Source organism: Electrophorus electricus, chromosome 3 (assembly GCF_041902795.1).
Source record: "Electrophorus electricus isolate QZ-2024a chromosome 3, ASM4190279v1, whole genome shotgun sequence".
Taxonomy (NCBI): domain Eukaryota; kingdom Metazoa; phylum Chordata; class Actinopteri; order Gymnotiformes; family Gymnotidae; genus Electrophorus; species Electrophorus electricus.
This window is the reverse complement of record NC_137499.1, coordinates 14,419,767-14,445,647: the sequence shown is the minus strand read 5'-3', so window position 1 is coordinate 14,445,647 and position 25,881 is coordinate 14,419,767.

Sequence of the window (25,881 nt, the reverse complement as noted above, 5' to 3'; positions counted from 1 at the left end):
AAGTACCTTAAACTCTGTTTTAGAGCCAAACATTGTTTTCTCAACTATTATCTCATGCAAGTTAAGAAGAAACTTTCCTTTCAAAGATTAGTTTAAGAGAAAACAGTCTGTTCTATAGTTTGCAATAAGTAGACTGTAACTGCGTTCTTTATGTTTTACATACATTGAAACAGCATTTCAAGGCATTGTAAGTGATTAAACAGTGTTTCAGGGCAAGACATTGTGTTTTCTAGTAGATTTAAACTGTGTTCTTTATGATTTACATACATTAAAACAGCATTTCGAAGCATTGTAAGTACCTTAAACTCTGTTTTAGAGCCAAACATTGTTTTCTCAACTATTATCTCATGCAAGTTAAGAAGAAACTTTCCTTTCAAAGATTAGTTTAAGAGAAAACAGTCTGTTCTATAGTTTGCAATAAGTAGATTTAAACTGCGTTCTTTATGTTTTACATACATTAAAACAGCATTTCAAAGCTTTGTAAGTACCTTAAACTCTGTTTTAGAGCCAAACATTGTTTTTTCAACTAATATCTCATGCAAGTTAAGAAGAAACTTTCAAAGATTAATTTAAGAGAAAACAGTCTGTTCTATAGTTTGCAATAAGTAGATTGTAACTGTGTTCTTTATATTTTACATACATTGAAACAGCGTTTCAAGGCATTGTAAGTGATTAAACAGTGTTTCAGGGCAAGACATTGTGTTTTCAAGTAGATTTAAACTGCGTTCTTTATGTTTTACATACATTAAAACAGCATTTCGAAGCATTGTAAGTACCTTAAACTCTGTTTTAGAGCCAAACATTGTTTTCTCAACTATTATCTCATGCAAGTTAAGAAGAAACTTTCCTTTCAAAGATTAGTTTAAGAGAAAACAGTCTGTTCTATAGTTTGCAATAAGTAGATTGTAACTGTGTTCTTTATGTTTTACATACATTGAAACAGCGTTTCAAGGCATTGTAAGTACCTTAAACTCTGTTTTAGAGCCAAACATTGTTTTCTCAACTAATATCTCATGCAAGTTAAGAAGAAACTTTCAAAGATTAGTTTAAGAGAAAACAGTCTGTTCTATAGTTTGCAATAAGTAGATTTAAACTGCGTTCTTTATGTTTTACATACATTAAAACAGCATTTCAAAGCTTTGTAAGTACCTTAAACTCTGTTTTAGAGCCAAACATTGTTTTTTCAACTACTATCTCATGCAAGGTAAGAAGAAACTTTCAAAGATTAGTTTAAGAGAAAACAGTCTGTTCTATAGTTTGCAATAAGTAGATTGTAACTGTGTTCTTTATGTTTTACATACATTGAAACAGCGTTTCAAGGCATTGTAAGTGATTAAACAGTGTTTCAGGGCAAGGCATTGTGTTTTCTAGTAGATTTAAACTGCGTTCTTTATGTTTTACATACAATAAAACAGCATTTCGAAGCATTGTAAGTACCTTAAACTCTGTTTTAGAGCCAAACATTGTTTTTTCAACTAATATCTCATGCAAGTTAAGAAGAAACTTTCAAAGATTAATTTAAGAGAAAACAGTCTGTTCTATAGTTTGCAATAATTAGATTGTAACTGTGTTCTTTATGTTTTACATACATTGAAACACCGTTTCAAGGCATTGTAAGTGATTAAACAGTGTTTCAGGGCAAGACATTGTGTTTTCAAGTAGATTTAAACTGCATTCTTTATGTTTTACATACATTAAAACAGCATTTCGAAGCATTGTAAGTACCTTAAACCCTGTTTTAGAGCCAAACATTGTTTTCTCAACTATTATCTCATGCAAGTTAAGAAGAAACTTTCCTTTCAAAGATTAGTTTAAGAGAAAACAGTCTGTTCTATAGTTTGCAATAAGTAGACTGTAACTGCGTTCTTTATGTTTTACATACATTGAAACAGCATTTCAAGGCATTGTAAGTGATTAAACAGTGTTTCAGGGCAAGACATTGTGTTTTCTAGTAGATTTAAACTGTGTTCTTTATGATTTACATACATTAAAACAGCATTTCGAAGCATTGTAAGTACCTTAAACTCTGTTTTAGAGCCAAACATTGTTTTCTCAACTATTATCTCATGCAAGTTAAGAAGAAACTTTCCTTTCAAAGATTAGTTTAAGAGAAAACAGTCTGTTCTATAGTTTGCAATAAGTAGATTTAAACTGCGTTCTTTATGTTTTACATACATTAAAACAGCATTTCAAAGCTTTGTAAGTACCTTAAACTCTGTTTTAGAGCCAAACATTGTTTTTTCAACTAATATCTCATGCAAGTTAAGAAGAAACTTTCAAAGATTAATTTAAGAGAAAACAGTCTGTTCTATAGTTTGCAATAAGTAGATTGTAACTGTGTTCTTTATGTTTTACATACATTGAAACAGCGTTTCAAGGCATTGTAAGTGATTAAACAGTGTTTCAGGGCAAGACATTGTGTTTTCAAGTAGATTTAAACTGCGTTCTTTATGTTTTACATACATTAAAACAGCATTTCGAAGCATTGTAAGTACCTTAAACTCTGTTTTAGAGCCAAACATTGTTTTCTCAACTATTATCTCATGCAAGTTAAGAAGAAACTTTCCTTTCAAAGATTAGTTTAAGAGAAAACAGTCTGTTCTATAGTTTGCAATAAGTAGATTTAAACTGCGTTCTTTATGTTTTACATACATTAAAACAGCATTTCAAAGCTTTGTAAGTACCTTAAACTCTGTTTTAGAGCCAAACATTGTTTTTTCAACTAATATCTCATGCAAGTTAAGAAGAAACTTTCAAAGATTAATTTAAGAGAAAACAGACTGTTCTATAGTTTGCAATAAGTAGACTGTAACTGTGTTCTTTATGTTTTACATACATTGAAACAGCGTTTCAAGGCATTGTAAGTGATTAAACAGTGTTTCAGGGCAAGACATTGTGTTTTCTAGTAGATTTAAACTGTGTTCTTTATGATTTACATACATTAAAACAGCATTTCGAAGCATTGTAAGTACCTTAAACTCTGTTTTAGAGCCAAACATTGTTTTTTCAACTACTATCTCATGCAAGGTAAGAAGAAACTTTCAAAGATTAGTTTAAGAGAAAACAGTCTGTTCTATAGTTTGCAATAAGTAGATTGTAACTGTGTTCTTTATGTTTTACATACATTGAAACAGCGTTTCAAGGCATTGTAAGTGATTAAACAGTGTTTCAGGGCAAGACATTGTGTTTTCAAGTAGATTTAAACTGCGTTCTTTATGTTTTACATACATTAAAACAGCATTTCGAAGCATTGTAAGTACCTTAAACTCTGTTTTAGAGCCAAACATTGTTTTCTCAACTATTATCTCATGCAAGTTAAGAAGAAACTTTCCTTTCAAAGATTAGTTTAAGAGAAAACAGTCTGTTCTATAGTTTGCAATAAGTAGATTTAAACTGCGTTCTTTATGTTTTACATACATTAAAACAGCATTTCAAAGCTTTGTAAGTACCTTAAACTCTGTTTTAGAGCCAAACATTGTTTTTTCAACTAATATCTCATGCAAGTTAAGAAGAAACTTTCAAAGATTAATTTAAGAGAAAACAGACTGTTCTATAGTTTGCAATAAGTAGACTGTAACTGTGTTCTTTATGTTTTACATACATTGAAACAGCGTTTCAAGGCATTGTAAGTGATTAAACAGTGTTTCAGGGCAAGACATTGTGTTTTCTAGTAGATTTAAACTGTGTTCTTTATGATTTACATACATTAAAACAGCATTTCGAAGCATTGTAAGTACCTTAAACTCTGTTTTAGAGCCAAACATTGTTTTTTCAACTACTATCTCATGCAAGGTAAGAAGAAACTTTCAAAGATTAGTTTAAGAGAAAACAGTCTGTTCTATAGTTTGCAATAAGTAGATTGTAACTGTGTTCTTTATGTTTTACATACATTGAAACAGCGTTTCAAAGCTTTGTAAGTACCTTAAACCCTGTTTTAGAGCCAAACATTGTTTTCTCAACTATTATCTCATGCAAGTTAAGAAGAAACTTTCCTTTCAAAGATTAGTTTAAGAGAAAACAGTCTGTTCTATAGTTTGCAATAAGTAGACTGTAACTGCGTTCTTTATGTTTTACATACATTGAAACAGCATTTCAAGGCATTGTAAGTGATTAAACAGTGTTTCAGGGCAAGACATTGTGTTTTCTAGTAGATTTAAACTGTGTTCTTTATGATTTACATACATTAAAACAGCATTTCGAAGCATTGTAAGTACCTTAAACTCTGTTTTAGAGCCAAACATTGTTTTCTCAACTATTATCTCATGCAAGTTAAGAAGAAACTTTCCTTTCAAAGATTAGTTTAAGAGAAAACAGTCTGTTCTATAGTTTGCAATAAGTAGATTTAAACTGCGTTCTTTATGTTTTACATACATTAAAACAGCATTTCAAAGCTTTGTAAGTACCTTAAACTCTGTTTTAGAGCCAAACATTGTTTTTTCAACTAATATCTCATGCAAGTTAAGAAGAAACTTTCAAAGATTAATTTAAGAGAAAACAGTCTGTTCTATAGTTTGCAATAAGTAGATTGTAACTGTGTTCTTTATGTTTTACATACATTGAAACAGCGTTTCAAGGCATTGTAAGTGATTAAACAGTGTTTCAGGGCAAGACATTGTGTTTTCAAGTAGATTTAAACTGCGTTCTTTATGTTTTACATACATTAAAACAGCATTTCGAAGCATTGTAAGTACCTTAAACTCTGTTTTAGAGCCAAACATTGTTTTCTCAACTATTATCTCATGCAAGTTAAGAAGAAACTTTCCTTTCAAAGATTAGTTTAAGAGAAAACAGTCTGTTCTATAGTTTGCAATAAGTAGATTTAAACTGCGTTCTTTATGTTTTACATACATTAAAACAGCATTTCAAAGCTTTGTAAGTACCTTAAACTCTGTTTTAGAGCCAAACATTGTTTTTTCAACTAATATCTCATGCAAGTTAAGAAGAAACTTTCAAAGATTAATTTAAGAGAAAACAGACTGTTCTATAGTTTGCAATAAGTAGACTGTAACTGTGTTCTTTATGTTTTACATACATTGAAACAGCGTTTCAAGGCATTGTAAGTGATTAAACAGTGTTTCAGGGCAAGACATTGTGTTTTCTAGTAGATTTAAACTGTGTTCTTTATGATTTACATACATTAAAACAGCATTTCGAAGCATTGTAAGTACCTTAAACTCTGTTTTAGAGCCAAACATTGTTTTTTCAACTACTATCTCATGCAAGGTAAGAAGAAACTTTCAAAGATTAGTTTAAGAGAAAACAGTCTGTTCTATAGTTTGCAATAAGTAGATTGTAACTGTGTTCTTTATGTTTTACATACATTGAAACAGCGTTTCAAAGCTTTGTAAGTACCTTAAACTCTGTTTTAGAGCCAAACATTGTTTTTTCAACTAATATCTCATGCAAGTTAAGAAGAAACTTTCAAAGATTAATTTAAGAGAAAACAGTCTGTTCTATAGTTTGCAATAAGTAGATTGTAACTGTGTTCTTTATGTTTTACATACATTGAAACAGCGTTTCAAGGCATTGTATGTGATTAAACAGTATTTCAGGGCAAGACATTGTGTTTTCAAGTAGATTTAAACTGCGTTCTTTATGTTTTACATACATTAAAACAGCATTTCGAAGCATTGTAAGTACCTTAAACTCTGTTTTAGAGCCAAACATTGTTTTCTCAACTATTATCTCATGCAAGTTAAGAAGAAACTTTCCTTTCAAAGATTAGTTTAAGAGAAAACAGTCTGTTCTATAGTTTGCAATAAGTAGATTGTAACTGTGTTCTTTATGTTTTACATCCATTGAAACAGCGTTTCAAGGCATTGTGAGTGATTAAACAGTGTTTCAGGGCAAGACATTGTGTTTTCAAGTAGATTTAAACTGTGTTCTTTATGTTTTACATACATTAAAACAGCATTTCGAAGCATTGTAAGTGATTAAACAGTGTTTCAGGGCAAGACATTGTGTTTTCAAGTAGATTTAAACTGTGTTCTTTATGTTTTACATACATTAAAACAGCATTTCGAAGCATTGTAAGTGATTAAACAGTGTTTCAGGGCAAGACATTGTGTTTTCAAGTAGATTTAAACTGTGTTCTTTATGTTTTACATACATTGAAACAGCATTTCAAGGCATTGTAAGTACCTTAAACTCTGTTTTAGAGCCAAACATTGTTTTCTCAACTAATATCTCATGCAAGTTAAGAAGAAACTTTCAAAGATTAATTTAAGAGAAAACAGTCTGTTCTATAGTTTGCAATAAGTAGATTGTAACTGTGTTCTTTATGTTTTACATACATTGAAACAGCGTTTCAAGGCATTGTAAATGATTAAACAGTGTTTCAGGGCAAGACATTGTGTTTTCAAGTAGATTTAAACTGTTTTCTTTATGTTTTACATACATTAAAACAGCATTTCGAAGCATTGTAAGTACCTTAAACTCTGTTTTAGAGCCAAACATTGTTTTCTCAACTATTATCTCATGCAAGTTAAGAAGAAACTTTCCTTTCAAAGATTAGTTTAAGAGAAAACAGTCTGTTCTATAGTTTGCAATAAGTAGACTGTAACTGTGTTCTTTATGTTTTACATACATTGAAACAGCATTTTAAGGCATTGTAAGTGATTAAACAGTGTTTCAGGGCAAGACATTGTGTTTTCTAGTAGATTTAAACTGTGTTCTTCATGATTTACATACATTAAAACAGCATTTCGAAGCATTGTAAGTACCTTAAACTCTGTTTTAGAGCCAAACATTGTTTTCTCAACTATTATCTCATGCAAGTTAAGAAGAAACTTTCCTTTCAAAGATTAGTTTAAGAGAAAACAGTCTGTTCTATAGTTTGCAATAAGTAGATTTAAACTGCGTTCTTTATGTTTTACATACATTAAAACAGCATTTCAAAGCTTTGTAAGTACCTTAAACTCTGTTTTAGAGCCAAACATTGTTTTTTCAACTAATATCTCATGCAAGTTAAGAAGAAACTTTCAAAGATTAATTTAAGAGAAAACAGTCTGTTCTATAGTTTGCAATAAGTAGATTGTAACTGTGTTCTTTATGTTTTACATACATTGAAACAGCGTTTCAAGGCATTGTAAGTGATTAAACAGTGTTTCAGGGCAAGGCATTGTGTTTTCTAGTAGATTTAAACTGTGTTCTTTATGTTTTACATACATTAAAACAGCATTTCAAAGCTTTGTAAGTACCTTAAACTCTGTTTTAGAGCCAAACATTGTTTTCTCAACTATTATCTCATGCAAGTTAAGAAGAAACTTTCAAAGATTAATTTAAGAGAAAACAGTCTGTTCTATAGTTTGCAATAAGTAGATTGTAACTGTGTTCTTTATGTTTTACATACATTGAAACAGCGTTTCAAGGCATTGTAAGTGATTAAACAGTGTTTCAGGGCAAGACATTGTGTTTTCAAGTAGATTTAAACTGCATTCTTTATGTTTTACATACATTAAAACAGCATTTCGAAGCATTGTAAGTACCTTAAACCCTGTTTTAGAGCCAAACATTGTTTTCTCAACTATTATCTCATGCAAGTTAAGAAGAAACTTTCCTTTCAAAGATTAGTTTAAGAGAAAACAGTCTGTTCTATAGTTTGCAATAAGTAGACTGTAACTGCGTTCTTTATGTTTTACATACATTGAAACAGCATTTCAAGGCATTGTAAGAGATTAAACAGTGTTTCAGGGCAAGACATTGTGTTTTCTAGTAGATTTAAACTGTGTTCTTTATGATTTACATACATTAAAACAGCATTTCGAAGCATTGTAAGTACCTTAAACTCTGTTTTAGAGCCAAACATTGTTTTCTCAACTATTATCTCATGCAAGTTAAGAAGAAACTTTCCTTTCAAAGATTAGTTTAAGAGAAAACAGTCTGTTCTATAGTTTGCAATAAGTAGATTTAAACTGCGTTCTTTATGTTTTACATACATTAAAACAGCATTTCAAAGCTTTGTAAGTACCTTAAACTCTGTTTTAGAGCCAAACATTGTTTTTTCAACTAATATCTCATGCAAGTTAAGAAGAAACTTTCAAAGATTAATTTAAGAGAAAACAGTCTGTTCTATAGTTTGCAATAAGTAGATTGTAACTGTGTTCTTTATGTTTTACATACATTGAAACAGCGTTTCAAGGCATTGTAAGTGATTAAACAGTGTTTCAGGGCAAGACATTGTGTTTTCAAGTAGATTTAAACTGCGTTCTTTATGTTTTACATACATTAAAACAGCATTTCGAAGCATTGTAAGTACCTTAAACTCTGTTTTAGAGCCAAACATTGTTTTCTCAACTATTATCTCATGCAAGTTAAGAAGAAACTTTCCTTTCAAAGATTAGTTTAAGAGAAAACAGTCTGTTCTATAGTTTGCAATAAGTAGACTGTAACTGTGTTCTTTATGTTTTACATACATTGAAACAGCATTTCAAGGCATTGTAAGTACCTTAAACTCTGTTTTAGAGCCAAACATTGTTTTCTCAACTAATATCTCATGCAAGTTAAGAAGAAACTTTCAAAGATTAATTTAAGAGAAAACAGTCTGTTCTATAGTTTGCAATAAGTAGATTGTAACTGTGTTCTTTATGTTTTACATACATTGAAACAGCGTTTCAAGGCATTGTAAATGATTAAACAGTGTTTCAGGGCAAGACATTGTGTTTTCAAGTAGATTTAAACTGTTTTCTTTATGTTTTACATACATTAAAACAGCATTTCGAAGCATTGTAAGGACCTTAAACTCTGTTTTAGAGCCAAACATTGTTTTCTCAACTATTATCTCATGCAAGTTAAGAAGAAACTTTCCTTTCAAAGATTAGTTTAAGAGAAAACAGTCTGTTCTATAGTTTGCAATAAGTAGACTGTAACTGTGTTCTTTATGTTTTACATACATTGAAACAGCATTTTAAGGCATTGTAAGTGATTAAACAGTGTTTCAGGGCAAGACATTGTGTTTTCTAGTAGATTTAAACTGTGTTCTTCATGATTTACATACATTAAAACAGCATTTCGAAGCATTGTAAGTACCTTAAACTCTGTTTTAGAGCCAAACATTGTTTTCTCAACTATTATCTCATGCAAGTTAAGAAGAAACTTTCCTTTCAAAGATTAGTTTAAGAGAAAACAGTCTGTTCTATAGTTTGCAATAAGTAGATTTAAACTGCGTTCTTTATGTTTTACATACATTAAAACAGCATTTCAAAGCTTTGTAAGTACCTTAAACTCTGTTTTAGAGCCAAACATTGTTTTTTCAACTAATATCTCATGCAAGTTAAGAAGAAACTTTCAAAGATTAATTTAAGAGAAAACAGTCTGTTCTATAGTTTGCAATAAGTAGATTGTAACTGTGTTCTTTATGTTTTACATACATTGAAACAGCGTTTCAAGGCATTGTAAGTGATTAAACAGTGTTTCAGGGCAAGGCATTGTGTTTTCTAGTAGATTTAAACTGCGTTCTTTATGTTTTACATACATTAAAACAGCATTTCAAAGCTTTGTAAGTACCTTAAACTCTGTTTTAGAGCCAAACATTGTTTTCTCAACTATTATCTCATGCAAGTTAAGAAGAAACTTTCAAAGATTAATTTAAGAGAAAACAGTCTGTTCTATAGTTTGCAATAAGTAGATTGTAACTGTGTTCTTTATGTTTTACATACATTGAAACAGCATTTCAAGGCATTGTAAGTGATTAAACAGTGTTTCAGGGCAAGACATTGTGTTTTCAAGTAGATTTAAACTGTGTTCTTTATGTTTTACATACATTAAAACAGCATTTCGAAGCATTGTAAGTACCTTAAACTCTGTTTTAGAGCCAAACATTGTTTTTTCAACTAATATCTCATGCAAGTTAAGAAGAAACTTTCAAAGATTAATTTAAGAGAAAACAGTCTGTTCTATAGTTTGCAATAATTAGATTGTAACTGTGTTCTTTATGTTTTACATACATTGAAACAGCGTTTCAAGGCATTGTAAGTGATTAAACAGTGTTTCAGGGCAAGACATTGTGTTTTCAAGTAGATTTAAACTGCATTCTTTATGTTTTACATACATTAAAACAGCATTTCGAAGCATTGTAAGTACCTTAAACCCTGTTTTAGAGCCAAACATTGTTTTCTCAACTATTATCTCATGCAAGTTAAGAAGAAACTTTCCTTTCAAAGATTAGTTTAAGAGAAAACAGTCTGTTCTATAGTTTGCAATAAGTAGATTTAAACTGTGTTCTTTATGATTTACATACATTAAAACAGCATTTCGAAGCATTGTAAGTACCTTAAACTCTGTTTTAGAGCCAAACATTGTTTTCTCAACTATTATCTCATGCAAGTTAAGAAGAAACTTTCCTTTCAAAGATTAGTTTAAGAGAAAACAGTCTGTTCTATAGTTTGCAATAAGTAGATTTAAACTGCGTTCTTTATGTTTTACATACATTAAAACAGCATTTCAAAGCTTTGTAAGTACCTTAAACTCTGTTTTAGAGCCAAACATTGTTTTTTCAACTAATATCTCATGCAAGTTAAGAAGAAACTTTCAAAGATTAATTTAAGAGAAAACAGTCTGTTCTATAGTTTGCAATAAGTAGATTGTAACTGTGTTCTTTATGTTTTACATACATTGAAACAGCGTTTCAAGGCATTGTAAGTGATTAAACAGTGTTTCAGGGCAAGACATTGTGTTTTCAAGTAGATTTAAACTGCGTTCTTTATGTTTTACATACATTAAAACAGCATTTCGAAGCATTGTAAGTACCTTAAACTCTGTTTTAGAGCCAAACATTGTTTTCTCAACTATTATCTCATGCAAGTTAAGAAGAAACTTTCCTTTCAAAGATTAGTTTAAGAGAAAACAGTCTGTTCTATAGTTTGCAATAAGTAGACTGTAACTGTGTTCTTTATGTTTTACATACATTGAAACAGCATTTCAAGGCATTGTAAGTACCTTAAACTCTGTTTTAGAGCCAAACATTGTTTTCTCAATTAATATCTCATGCAAGTTAAGAAGAAACTTTCAAAGATTAATTTAAGAGAAAACAGTCTGTTCTATAGTTTGCAATAAGTAGATTGTAACTGTGTTCTTTATGTTTTACATACATTGAAACAGCGTTTCAAGGCATTGTAAATGATTAAACAGTGTTTCAGGGCAAGACATTGTGTTTTCAAGTAGATTTAAACTGTTTTCTTTATGTTTTACATACATTAAAACAGCATTTCGAAGCATTGTAAGGACCTTAAACTCTGTTTTAGAGCCAAACATTGTTTTCTCAACTATTATCTCATGCAAGTTAAGAAGAAACTTTCCTTTCAAAGATTAGTTTAAGAGAAAACAGTCTGTTCTATAGTTTGCAATAAGTAGACTGTAACTGTGTTCTTTATGTTTTACATACATTGAAACAGCATTTTAAGGCATTGTAAGTGATTAAACAGTGTTTCAGGGCAAGACATTGTGTTTTCTAGTAGATTTAAACTGTGTTCTTCATGATTTACATACATTAAAACAGCATTTCGAAGCATTGTAAGTACCTTAAACTCTGTTTTAGAGCCAAACATTGTTTTCTCAACTATTATCTCATGCAAGTTAAGAAGAAACTTTCCTTTCAAAGATTAGTTTAAGAGAAAACAGTCTGTTCTATAGTTTGCAATAAGTAGATTTAAACTGCGTTCTTTATGTTTTACATACATTAAAACAGCATTTCAAAGCTTTGTAAGTACCTTAAACTCTGTTTTAGAGCCAAACATTGTTTTTTCAACTAATATCTCATGCAAGTTAAGAAGAAACTTTCAAAGATTAATTTAAGAGAAAACAGTCTGTTCTATAGTTTGCAATAAGTAGATTGTAACTGTGTTCTTTATGTTTTACATACATTGAAACAGCGTTTCAAGGCATTGTAAGTGATTAAACAGTGTTTCAGGGCAAGGCATTGTGTTTTCTAGTAGATTTAAACTGCGTTCTTTATGTTTTACATACATTAAAACAGCATTTCAAAGCTTTGTAAGTACCTTAAACTCTGTTTTAGAGCCAAACATTGTTTTCTCAACTATTATCTCATGCAAGTTAAGAAGAAACTTTCAAAGATTAATTTAAGAGAAAACAGTCTGTTCTATAGTTTGCAATAAGTAGATTGTAACTGTGTTCTTTATGTTTTACATACATTGAAACAGCATTTCAAGGCATTGTAAGTGATTAAACAGTGTTTCAGGGCAAGACATTGTGTTTTCAAGTAGATTTAAACTGTGTTCTTTATGTTTTACATACATTAAAACAGCATTTCGAAGCATTGTAAGTACCTTAAACTCTGTTTTAGAGCCAAACATTGTTTTTTCAACTAATATCTCATGCAAGTTAAGAAGAAACTTTCAAAGATTAATTTAAGAGAAAACAGTCTGTTCTATAGTTTGCAATAATTAGATTGTAACTGTGTTCTTTATGTTTTACATACATTGAAACAGCGTTTCAAGGCATTGTAAGTGATTAAACAGTGTTTCAGGGCAAGACATTGTGTTTTCAAGTAGATTTAAACTGCATTCTTTATGTTTTACATACATTAAAACAGCATTTCGAAGCATTGTAAGTACCTTAAACCCTGTTTTAGAGCCAAACATTGTTTTCTCAACTATTATCTCATGCAAGTTAAGAAGAAACTTTCCTTTCAAAGATTAGTTTAAGAGAAAACAGTCTGTTCTATAGTTTGCAATAAGTAGACTGTAACTGCGTTCTTTATGTTTTACATACATTGAAACAGCATTTCAAGGCATTGTAAGTGATTAAACAGTGTTTCAGGGCAAGACATTGTGTTTTCTAGTAGATTTAAACTGTGTTCTTTATGATTTACATACATTAAAACAGCATTTCGAAGCATTGTAAGTACCTTAAACTCTGTTTTAGAGCCAAACATTGTTTTCTCAACTATTATCTCATGCAAGTTAAGAAGAAACTTTCCTTTCAAAGATTAGTTTAAGAGAAAACAGTCTGTTCTATAGTTTGCAATAAGTAGATTTAAACTGCGTTCTTTATGTTTTACATACATTAAAACAGCATTTCAAAGCTTTGTAAGTACCTTAAACTCTGTTTTAGAGCCAAACATTGTTTTTTCAACTAATATCTCATGCAAGTTAAGAAGAGACTTTCAAAGATTAATTTAAGAGAAAACAGTCTGTTCTATAGTTTGCAATAAGTAGATTGTAACTGTGTTCTTTATGTTTTACATACATTGAAACAGCGTTTCAAGGCATTGTAAGTGATTAAACAGTGTTTCAGGGCAAGACATTGTGTTTTCAAGTAGATTTAAACTGCGTTCTTTATGTTTTACATACATTAAAACAGCATTTCGAAGCATTGTAAGTACCTTAAACTCTGTTTTAGAGCCAAACATTGTTTTCTCAACTATTATCTCATGCAAGTTAAGAAGAAACTTTCCTTTCAAAGATTAGTTTAAGAGAAAACAGTCTGTTCTATAGTTTGCAATAAGTAGACTGTAACTGTGTTCTTTATGTTTTACATACATTGAAACAGCATTTCAAGGCATTGTAAGTACCTTAAACTCTGTTTTAGAGCCAAACATTGTTTTCTCAACTAATATCTCATGCAAGTTAAGAAGAAACTTTCAAAGATTAATTTAAGAGAAAACAGTCTGTTCTATAGTTTGCAATAAGTAGATTGTAACTGTGTTCTTTATGTTTTACATACATTGAAACAGCGTTTCAAGGCATTGTAAATGATTAAACAGTGTTTCAGGGCAAGACATTGTGTTTTCAAGTAGATTTAAACTGTTTTCTTTATGTTTTACATACATTAAAACAGCATTTCGAAGCATTGTAAGTACCTTAAACTCTGTTTTAGAGCCAAACATTGTTTTCTCAACTATTATCTCATGCAAGTTAAGAAGAAACTTTCCTTTCAAAGATTAGTTTAAGAGAAAACAGTCTGTTCTATAGTTTGCAATAAGTAGATTTAAACTGCGTTCTTTATGTTTTACATACATTAAAACAGCATTTCAAAGCTTTGTAAGTACCTTAAACTCTGTTTTAGAGCCAAACATTGTTTTTTCAACTAATATCTCATGCAAGTTAAGACGAAACTTTCAAAGATTAATTTAAGAGAAAACAGACTGTTCTATAGTTTGCAATAAGTAGACTGTAACTGTGTTCTTTATGTTTTACATACATTGAAACAGCGTTTCAAGGCATTGTAAGTGATTAAACAGTGTTTCAGGGCAAGACATTGTGTTTTCTAGTAGATTTAAACTGTGTTCTTTATGATTTACATACATTAAAACAGCATTTCGAAGCATTGTAAGTACCTTAAACTCTGTTTTAGAGCCAAACATTGTTTTTTCAACTACTATCTCATGCAAGGTAAGAAGAAACTTTCAAAGATTAGTTTAAGAGAAAACAGTCTGTTCTATAGTTTGCAATAAGTAGATTGTAACTGTGTTCTTTATGTTTTACATACATTGAAACAGCGTTTCAAAGCTTTGTAAGTACCTTAAACTCTGTTTTAGAGCCAAACATTGTTTTCTCAACTATTATCTCATGCAAGTTAAGAAGAAACTTTCCTTTCAAAGATTAGTTTAAGAGAAAACAGTCTGTTCTATAGTTTGCAATAAGTAGATTTAAACTGCGTTCTTTATGTTTTACATACATTAAAACAGCATTTCAAAGCTTTGTAAGTACCTTAAACTCTGTTTTAGAGCCAAACATTGTTTTTTCAACTAATATCTCATGCAAGTTAAGAAGAAACTTTCAAAGATTAATTTAAGAGAAAACAGTCTGTTCTATAGTTTGCAATAAGTAGATTGTAACTGTGTTCTTTATGTTTTACATACATTGAAACAGCGTTTCAAGGCATTGTAAGTGATTAAACAGTGTTTCAGGGCAAGACATTGTGTTTTCAAGTAGATTTAAACTGCATTCTTTATGTTTTACATACATTAAAACAGCATTTCGAAGCATTGTAAGTACCTTAAACCCTGTTTTAGAGCCAAACATTGTTTTCTCAACTATTATCTCATGCAAGTTAAGAAGAAACTTTCCTTTCAAAGATTAGTTTAAGAGAAAACAGTCTGTTCTATAGTTTGCAATAAGTAGACTGTAACTGCGTTCTTTATGTTTTACATACATTGAAACAGCATTTCAAGGCATTGTAAGTGATTAAACAGTGTTTCAGGGCAAGACATTGTGTTTTCTAGTAGATTTAAACTGTGTTCTTTATGATTTACATACATTAAAACAGCATTTCGAAGCATTGTAAGTACCTTAAACTCTGTTTTAGAGCCAAACATTGTTTTCTCAACTATTATCTCATGCAAGTTAAGAAGAAACTTTCCTTTCAAAGATTAGTTTAAGAGAAAACAGTCTGTTCTATAGTTTGCAATAAGTAGATTTAAACTGCGTTCTTTATGTTTTACATACATTAAAACAGCATTTCAAAGCTTTGTAAGTACCTTAAACTCTGTTTTAGAGCCAAACATTGTTTTTTCAACTAATATCTCATGCAAGTTAAGAAGAAACTTTCAAAGATTAATTTAAGAGAAAACAGTCTGTTCTATAGTTTGCAATAAGTAGATTGTAACTGTGTTCTTTATGTTTTACATACATTGAAACAGCGTTTCAAGGCATTGTAAGTGATTAAACAGTGTTTCAGGGCAAGACATTGTGTTTTCAAGTAGATTTAAACTGCGTTCTTTATGTTTTACATACATTAAAACAGCATTTCGAAGCATTGTAAGTACCTTAAACTCTGTTTTAGAGCCAAACATTGTTTTCTCAACTATTATCTCATGCAAGTTAAGAAGAAACTTTCCTTTCAAAGATTAGTTTAAGAGAAAACAGTCTGTTCTATAGTTTGCAATAAGTAGACTGTAACTGTGTTCTTTATGTTTTACATACATTGAAACAGCATTTCAAGGCATTGTAAGTACCTTAAACTCTGTTTTAGAGCCAAACATTGTTTTCTCAACTAATATCTCATGCAAGTTAAGAAGAAACTTTCAAAGATTAATTTAAGAGAAAACAGTCTGTTCTATAGTTTGCAATAAGTAGATTGTAACTGTGTTCTTTATGTTTTACATACATTGAAACAGCGTTTCAAGGCATTGTAAATGATTAAACAGTGTTTCAGGGCAAGACATTGTGTTTTCAAGTAGATTTAAACTGTTTTCTTTATGTTTTACATACATTAAAACAGCATTTCGAAGCATTGTAAGTACCTTAAACTCTGTTTTAGAGCCAAACATTGTTTTCTCAACTATTATCTCATGCAAGTTAAGAAGAAACTTTCCTTTCAAAGATTAGTTTAAGAGAAAACAGTCTGTTCTATAGTTTGCAATAAGTAGATTTAAACTGCGTTCTTTATGTTTTACATACATTAAAACAGCATTTCAAAGCTTTGTAAGTACCTTAAACTCTGTTTTAGAGCCAAACATTGTTTTTTCAACTAATATCTCATGCAAGTTAAGACGAAACTTTCAAAGATTAATTTAAGAGAAAACAGACTGTTCTATAGTTTGCAATAAGTAGACTGTAACTGTGTTCTTTATGTTTTACATACATTGAAACAGCGTTTCAAGGCATTGTAAGTGATTAAACAGTGTTTCAGGGCAAGACATTGTGTTTTCTAGTAGATTTAAACTGTGTTCTTTATGATTTACATACATTAAAACAGCATTTCGAAGCATTGTAAGTACCTTAAACTCTGTTTTAGAGCCAAACATTGTTTTTTCAACTACTATCTCATGCAAGGTAAGAAGAAACTTTCAAAGATTAGTTTAAGAGAAAACAGTCTGTTCTATAGTTTGCAATAAGTAGATTGTAACTGTGTTCTTTATGTTTTACATACATTGAAACAGCGTTTCAAAGCTTTGTAAGTACCTTAAACTCTGTTTTAGAGCCAAACATTGTTTTCTCAACTATTATCTCATGCAAGTTAAGAAGAAACTTTCCTTTCAAAGATTAGTTTAAGAGAAAACAGTCTGTTCTATAGTTTGCAATAAGTAGATTTAAACTGCGTTCTTTATGTTTTACATACATTAAAACAGCATTTCAAAGCTTTGTAAGTACCTTAAACTCTGTTTTAGAGCCAAACATTGTTTTTTCAACTAATATCTCATGCAAGTTAAGAAGAAACTTTCAAAGATTAATTTAAGAGAAAACAGTCTGTTCTATAGTTTGCAATAATTAGATTGTAACTGTGTTCTTTATGTTTTACATACATTGAAACAGCGTTTCAAGGCATTGTAAGTGATTAAACAGTGTTTCAGGGCAAGACATTGTGTTTTCAAGTAGATTTAAACTGCATTCTTTATGTTTTACATACATTAAAACAGCATTTCGAAGCATTGTAAGTACCTTAAACCCTGTTTTAGAGCCAAACATTGTTTTCTCAACTATTATCTCATGCAAGTTAAGAAGAAACTTTCCTTTCAAAGATTAGTTTAAGAGAAAACAGTCTGTTCTATAGTTTGCAATAAGTAGACTGTAACTGCGTTCTTTATGTTTTACATACATTGAAACAGCATTTCAAGGCATTGTAAGTGATTAAACAGTGTTTCAGGGCAAGACATTGTGTTTTCTAGTAGATTTAAACTGTGTTCTTTATGATTTACATACATTAAAACAGCATTTCGAAGCATTGTAAGTACCTTAAACTCTGTTTTAGAGCCAAACATTGTTTTCTCAACTATTATCTCATGCAAGTTAAGAAGAAACTTTCCTTTCAAAGATTAGTTTAAGAGAAAACAGTCTGTTCTATAGTTTGCAATAAGTAGATTTAAACTGCGTTCTTTATGTTTTACATACATTAAAACAGCATTTCAAAGCTTTGTAAGTACCTTAAACTCTGTTTTAGAGCCAAACATTGTTTTTTCAACTAATATCTCATGCAAGTTAAGAAGAAACTTTCAAAGATTAATTTAAGAGAAAACAGTCTGTTCTATAGTTTGCAATAAGTAGATTGTAACTGTGTTCTTTATGTTTTACATACATTGAAACAGCGTTTCAAGGCATTGTAAGTGATTAAACAGTGTTTCAGGGCAAGACATTGTGTTTTCAAGTAGATTTAAACTGCGTTCTTTATGTTTTACATACATTAAAACAGCATTTCGAAGCATTGTAAGCACCTTAAACTCTGTTTTAGAGCCAAACATTGTTTTCTCAACTATTATCTCATGCAAGTTAAGAAGAAACTTTCCTTTCAAAGATTAGTTTAAGAGAAAACAGTCTGTTCTATAGTTTGCAATAAGTAGACTGTAACTGTGTTCTTTATGTTTTACATACATTGAAACAGCATTTCAAGGCATTGTAAGTACCTTAAACTCTGTTTTAGAGCCAAACATTGTTTTCTCAACTAATATCTCATGCAAGTTAAGAAGAAACTTTCAAAGATTAATTTAAGAGAAAACAGTCTGTTCTATAGTTTGCAATAAGTAGATTGTAACTGTGTTCTTTATGTTTTACATACATTGAAACAGCGTTTCAAGGCATTGTAAATGATTAAACAGTGTTTCAGGGCAAGACATTGTGTTTTCAAGTAGATTTAAACTGTTTTCTTTATGTTTTACATACATTAAAACAGCATTTCGAAGCATTGTAAGTACCTTAAACTCTGTTTTAGAGCCAAACATTGTTTTCTCAACTATTATCTCATGCAAGTTAAGAAGAAACTTTCCTTTCAAAGATTAGTTTAAGAGAAAACAGTCTGTTCTATAGTTTGCAATAAGTAGATTTAAACTGCGTTCTTTATGTTTTACATACATTAAAACAGCATTTCAAAGCTTTGTAAGTACCTTAAACTCTGTTTTAGAGCCAAACATTGTTTTTTCAACTAATATCTCATGCAAGTTAAGAAGAAACTTTCAAAGATTAATTTAAGAGAAAACAGACTGTTCTATAGTTTGCAATAAGTAGACTGTAACTGTGTTCTTTATGTTTTACATACATTGAAACAGCGTTTCAAGGCATTGTAAGTGATTAAACAGTGTTTCAGGGCAAGACATTGTGTTTTCTAGTAGATTTAAACTGTGTTCTTTATGATTTACATACATTAAAACAGCATTTCGAAGCATTGTAAGTACCTTAAACTCTGTTTTAGAGCCAAACATTGTTTTTTCAACTACTATCTCATGCAAGGTAAGAAGAAACTTTCAAAGATTAGTTTAAGAGAAAACAGTCTGTTCTATAGTTTGCAATAAGTAGATTGTAACTGTGTTCTTTATGTTTTACATACATTGAAACAGCGTTTCAAAGCTTTGTAAGTACCTTAAACTCTGTTTTAGAGCCAAACATTGTTTTCTCAACTATTATCTCATGCAAGTTAAGAAGAAACTTTCCTTTCAAAGATTAGTTTAAGAGAAAACAGTCTGTTCTATAGTTTGCAATAAGTAGATTTAAACTGCGTTCTTTATGTTTTACATACATTAAAACAGCATTTCAAAGCTTTGTAAGTACCTTAAACTCTGTTTTAGAGCCAAACATTGTTTTTTCAACTAATATCTCATGCAAGTTAAGAAGAAACTTTCAAAGATTAATTTAAGAGAAAACAGTCTGTTCTATAGTTTGCAATAATTAGATTGTAACTGTGTTCTTTATGTTTTACATACATTGAAACAGCGTTTCAAGGCATTGTAAGTGATTAAACAGTGTTTCAGGGCAAGACATTGTGTTTTCAAGTAGATTTAAACTGCATTCTTTATGTTTTACATACATTAAAACAGCATTTCGAAGCATTGTAAGTACCTTAAACCCTGTTTTAGAGCCAAACATTGTTTTCTCAACTATTATCTCATGCAAGTTAAGAAGAAACTTTCCTTTCAAAGATTAGTTTAAGAGAAAACAGTCTGTTCTATAGTTTGCAATAAGTAGACTGTAACTGCGTTCTTTATGTTTTACATACATTGAAACAGCATTTCAAGGCATTGTAAGTGATTAAACAGTGTTTCAGGGCAAGACATTGTGTTTTCTAGTAGATTTAAACTGTGTTCTTTATGATTTACATACATTAAAACAGCATTTCGAAGCATTGTAAGTACCTTAAACTCTGTTTTAGAGCCAAACATTGTTTTCTCAACTATTATCTCATGCAAGTTAAGAAGAAACTTTCCTTTCAAAGATTAGTTTAAGAGAAAACAGTCTGTTCTATAGTTTGCAATAAGTAGATTTAAACTGCGTTCTTTATGTTTTACATACATTAAAACAGCATTTCAAAGCTTTGTAAGTACCTTAAACTCTGTTTTAGAGCCAAACATTGTTTTTTCAACTAATATCTCATGCAAGTTAAGAAGAAACTTTCAAAGATTAATTTAAGAGAAAACAGTCTGTTCTATAGTTTGCAATAAGTAGATTGTAACTGTGTTCTTTATGTTTTACATACATTGAAACAGCGTTTCAAGGCATTGTAAGTGATTAAACAGTGTTTCAGGGCAAGACATTGTGTTTTCAAGTAGATTTAAACTGCGTTCTTTATGTTTTACATACATTAAAACAGCATTTCGAAGCATTGTAAGTACCTTAAACTCTGTTTTAGAGCCAAACATTGTTTTCTCAACTATTATCTCATGCAAGTTAAGAAGAAACTTTCCTTTCAAAGATTAGTTTAAGAGAAAACAGTCTGTTCTATAGTTTGCAATAAGTAGACTGTAACTGTGTTCTTTATGTTTTACATACATTGAAACAGCATTTCAAGGCATTGTAAGTACCTTAAACTCTGTTTTAGAGCCAAACATTGTTTTCTCAACTAATATCTCATGCAAGTTAAGAAGAAACTTTCAAAGATTAATTTAAGAGAAAACAGTCTGTTCTATAGTTTGCAATAAGTAGATTGTAACTGTGTTCTTTATGTTTTACATACATTGAAACAGCGTTTCAAGGCATTGTAAATGATTAAACAGTGTTTCAGGGCAAGACATTGTGTTTTCAAGTAGATTTAAACTGTTTTCTTTATGTTTTACATACATTAAAACAGCATTTCGAAGCATTGTAAGTACCTTAAACTCTGTTTTAGAGCCAAACATTGTTTTCTCAACTATTATCTCATGCAAGTTAAGAAGAAACTTTCCTTTCAAAGATTAGTTTAAGAGAAAACAGTCTGTTCTATAGTTTGCAATAAGTAGATTTAAACTGCGTTCTTTATGTTTTACATACATTAAAACAGCATTTCAAAGCTTTGTAAGTACCTTAAACTCTGTTTTAGAGCCAAACATTGTTTTTTCAACTAATATCTCATGCAAGTTAAGAAGAAACTTTCAAAGATTAATTTAAGAGAAAACAGACTGTTCTATAGTTTGCAATAAGTAGACTGTAACTGTGTTCTTTATGTTTTACATACATTGAAACAGCGTTTCAAGGCATTGTAAGTGATTAAACAGTGTTTCAGGGCAAGACATTGTGTTTTCTAGTAGATTTAAACTGTGTTCTTTATGATTTACATACATTAAAACAGCATTTCGAAGCATTGTAAGTACCTTAAACTCTGTTTTAGAGCCAAACATTGTTTTTTCAACTACTATCTCATGCAAGGTAAGAAGAAACTTTCAAAGATTAGTTTAAGAGAAAACAGTCTGTTCTATAGTTTGCAATAAGTAGATTGTAACTGTGTTCTTTATGTTTTACATACATTGAAACAGCGTTTCAAAGCTTTGTAAGTACCTTAAACTCTGTTTTAGAGCCAAACATTGTTTTTTCAACTAATATCTCATGCAAGTTAAGAAGAAACTTTCAAAGATTAATTTAAGAGAAAACAGTCTGTTCTATAGTTTGCAATAAGTAGATTGTAACTGTGTTCTTTATGTTTTACATACATTGAAACAGCGTTTCAAGGCATTGTAAGTGATTAAACAGTGTTTCAGGGCAAGACATTGTGTTTTCAAGTAGATTTAAACTGCGTTCTTTATGTTTTACATACATTAAAACAGCATTTCGAAGCATTGTAAGTACCTTAAACTCTGTTTTAGAGCCAAACATTGTTTTCTCAACTATTATCTCATGCAAGTTAAGAAGAAACTTTCCTTTCAAAGATTAGTTTAAGAGAAAACAGTCTGTTCTATAGTTTGCAATAAGTAGATTGTAACTGTGTTCTTTATGTTTTACATCCATTGAAACAACGTTTCAAGGCATTGTGAGTGATTAAACAGTGTTTCAGGGCAAGACATTGTGTTTTCAAGTAGATTTAAACTGCGTTCTTTATGTTTTACATACATTAAAACAGCATTTCGAAGCATTGTAAGTACCTTAAACTCTGTTTTAGAGCCAAACATTGTTTTCTCATCTATTATCTCATGCAAGTTAAGAAGAAACTTTCCTTTCAAAGATTAGTTTAAGAGAAAACAGTCTGTTCTATAGTTTGCAATAAGTAGACTGTAACTGTGTTCTTTATGTTTTACATACATTGAAACAGCATTTCAAGGCATTGTAAGTACCTTAAACTCTGTTTTAGAGCCAAACATTGTTTTCTCAACTATTATCTCATGCAAGTTAAGAAGAAACTTTCCTTTCAAAGATTAGTTTAAGAGAAAACAGTCTGTTCTATAGTTTGCAATAAGTAGACTGTAACTGCGTTCTTTATGTTTTACATACATTGAAACAGCATTTCAAGGCATTGTAAGTGATTAAACAGTGTTTCAGGGCAAGACATTGTGTTTTCTAGTAGATTTAAACTGTGTTCTTTATGATTTACATACATTAAAACAGCATTTCGAAGCATTGTAAGTACCTTAAACTCTGTTTTAGAGCCAAACATTGTTTTCTCAACTATTATCTCATGCAAGTTAAGAAGAAACTTTCCTTTCAAAGATTAGTTTAAGAGAAAACAGTCTGTTCTATAGTTTGCAATAAGTAGATTTAAACTGCGTTCTTTATGTTTTACATACATTAAAACAGCATTTCAAAGCTTTGTAAGTACCTTAAACTCTGTTTTAGAGCCAAACATTGTTTTTTCAACTAATATCTCATGCAAGTTAAGAAGAAACTTTCAAAGATTAATTTAAGAGAAAACAGTCTGTTCTATAGTTTGCAATAAGTAGATTGTAACTGTGTTCTTTATGTTTTACATACATTGAAACAGCGTTTCAAGGCATTGTAAGTGATTAAACAGTGTTTCAGGGCAAGACATTGTGTTTTCAAGTAGATTTAAACTGCGTTCTTTATGTTTTACATACATTAAAACAGCATTTCGAAGCATTGTAAGTACCTTAAACTCTGTTTTAGAGCCAAACATTGTTTTCTCAACTATTATCTCATGCAAGTTAAGAAGAAACTTTCCTTTCAAAGATTAGTTTAAGAGAAAACAGTCTGTTCTATAGTTTGCAATAAGTAGACTGTAACTGTGTTCTTTATGTTTTACATACATTGAAACAGCATTTCAAGGCATTGTAAGTACCTTAAACTCTGTTTTAGAGCCAAACATTGTTTTCTCAACTAATATCTCATGCAAGTTAAGAAGAAACTTTCAAAGATTAATTTAAGAGAAAACAGTCTGTTCTATAGTTTGCAATAAGTAGATTGTAACTGTGTTCTTTATGTTTTACATACATTGAAACAGCGTTTCAAGGCATTGTAAATGATTAAACAGTGTTTCAGGGCAAGACATTGTGTTTTCAAGTAGATTTAAACTGTTTTCTTTATGTTTTACATACATTAAAACAGCATTTCGAAGCATTGTAAGTACCTTAAACTCTGTTTTAGAGCCAAACATTGTTTTCTCAACTATTATCTCATGCAAGTTAAGAAGAAACTTTCCTTTCAAAGATTAGTTTAAGAGAAAACAGTCTGTTCTATAGTTTGCAATAAGTAGATTTAAACTGCGTTCTTTATGTTTTACATACATTAAAACAGCATTTCAAAGCTTTGTAAGTACCTTAAACTCTGTTTTAGAGCCAAACATTGTTTTTTCAACTAATATCTCATGCAAGTTAAGAAGAAACTTTCAAAGATTAATTTAAGAGAAAACAGACTGTTCTATAGTTTGCAACAAGTAGACTGTAACTGTGTTCTTTATGTTTTACATACATTGAAACAGCGTTTCAAGGCATTGTAAGTGATTAAACAGTGTTTCAGGGCAAGACATTGTGTTTTCTAGTAGATTTAAACTGTGTTCTTTATGATTTACATACATTAAAACAGCATTTCGAAGCATTGTAAGTACCTTAAACTCTGTTTTAGAGCCAAACATTGTTTTTTCAACTACTATCTCATGCAAGGTAAGAAGAAACTTTCAAAGATTAGTTTAAGAGAAAACAGTCTGTTCTATAGTTTGCAATAAGTAGATTGTAACTGTGTTCTTTATGTTTTACATACATTGAAACAGCGTTTCAAAGCTTTGTAAGTACCTTAAACTCTGTTTTAGAGCCAAACATTGTTTTCTCAACTATTATCTCATGCAAGTTAAGAAGAAACTTTCCTTTCAAAGATTAGTTTAAGAGAAAACAGTCTGTTCTATAGTTTGCAATAAGTAGATTTAAACTGCGTTCTTTATGTTTTACATACATTAAAACAGCATTTCAAAGCTTTGTAAGTACCTTAAACTCTGTTTTAGAGCCAAACATTGTTTTTTCAACTAATATCTCATGCAAGTTAAGAAGAAACTTTCAAAGATTAATTTAAGAGAAAACAGTCTGTTCTATAGTTTGCAATAATTAGATTGTAACTGTGTTCTTTATGTTTTACATACATTGAAACAGCGTTTCAAGGCATTGTAAGTGATTAAACAGTGTTTCAGGGCAAGACATTGTGTTTTCAAGTAGATTTAAACTGCATTCTTTATGTTTTACATACATTAAAACAGCATTTCGAAGCATTGTAAGTACCTTAAACCCTGTTTTAGAGCCAAACATTGTTTTCTCAACTATTATCTCATGCAAGTTAAGAAGAAACTTTCCTTTCAAAGATTAGTTTAAGAGAAAACAGTCTGTTCTATAGTTTGCAATAAGTAGACTGTAACTGCGTTCTTTATGTTTTACATACATTGAAACAGCATTTCAAGGCATTGTAAGTGATTAAACAGTGTTTCAGGGCAAGACATTGTGTTTTCTAGTAGATTTAAACTGTGTTCTTTATGATTTACATACATTAAAACAGCATTTCGAAGCATTGTAAGTACCTTAAACTCTGTTTTAGAGCCAAACATTGTTTTCTCAACTATTATCTCATGCAAGTTAAGAAGAAACTTTCCTTTCAAAGATTAGTTTAAGAGAAAACAGTCTGTTCTATAGTTTGCAATAAGTAGATTTAAACTGCGTTCTTTATGTTTTACATACATTAAAACAGCATTTCAAAGCTTTGTAAGTACCTTAAACTCTGTTTTAGAGCCAAACATTGTTTTTTCAACTAATATCTCATGCAAGTTAAGAAGAAACTTTCAAAGATTAATTTAAGAGAAAACAGTCTGTTCTATAGTTTGCAATAAGTAGATTGTAACTGTGTTCTTTATGTTTTACATACATTGAAACAGCGTTTCAAGGCATTGTAAGTGATTAAACAGTGTTTCAGGGCAAGACATTGTGTTTTCAAGTAGATTTAAACTGCGTTCTTTATGTTTTACATACATTAAAACAGCATTTCGAAGCATTGTAAGTACCTTAAACTCTGTTTTAGAGCCAAACATTGTTTTCTCAACTATTATCTCATGCAAGTTAAGAAGAAACTTTCCTTTCAAAGATTAGTTTAAGAGAAAACAGTCTGTTCTATAGTTTGCAATAAGTAGACTGTAACTGTGTTCTTTATGTTTTACATACATTGAAACAGCATTTCAAGGCATTGTAAGTACCTTAAACTCTGTTTTAGAGCCAAACATTGTTTTCTCAACTAATATCTCATGCAAGTTAAGAAGAAACTTTCAAAGATTAATTTAAGAGAAAACAGTCTGTTCTATAGTTTGCAATAAGTAGATTGTAACTGTGTT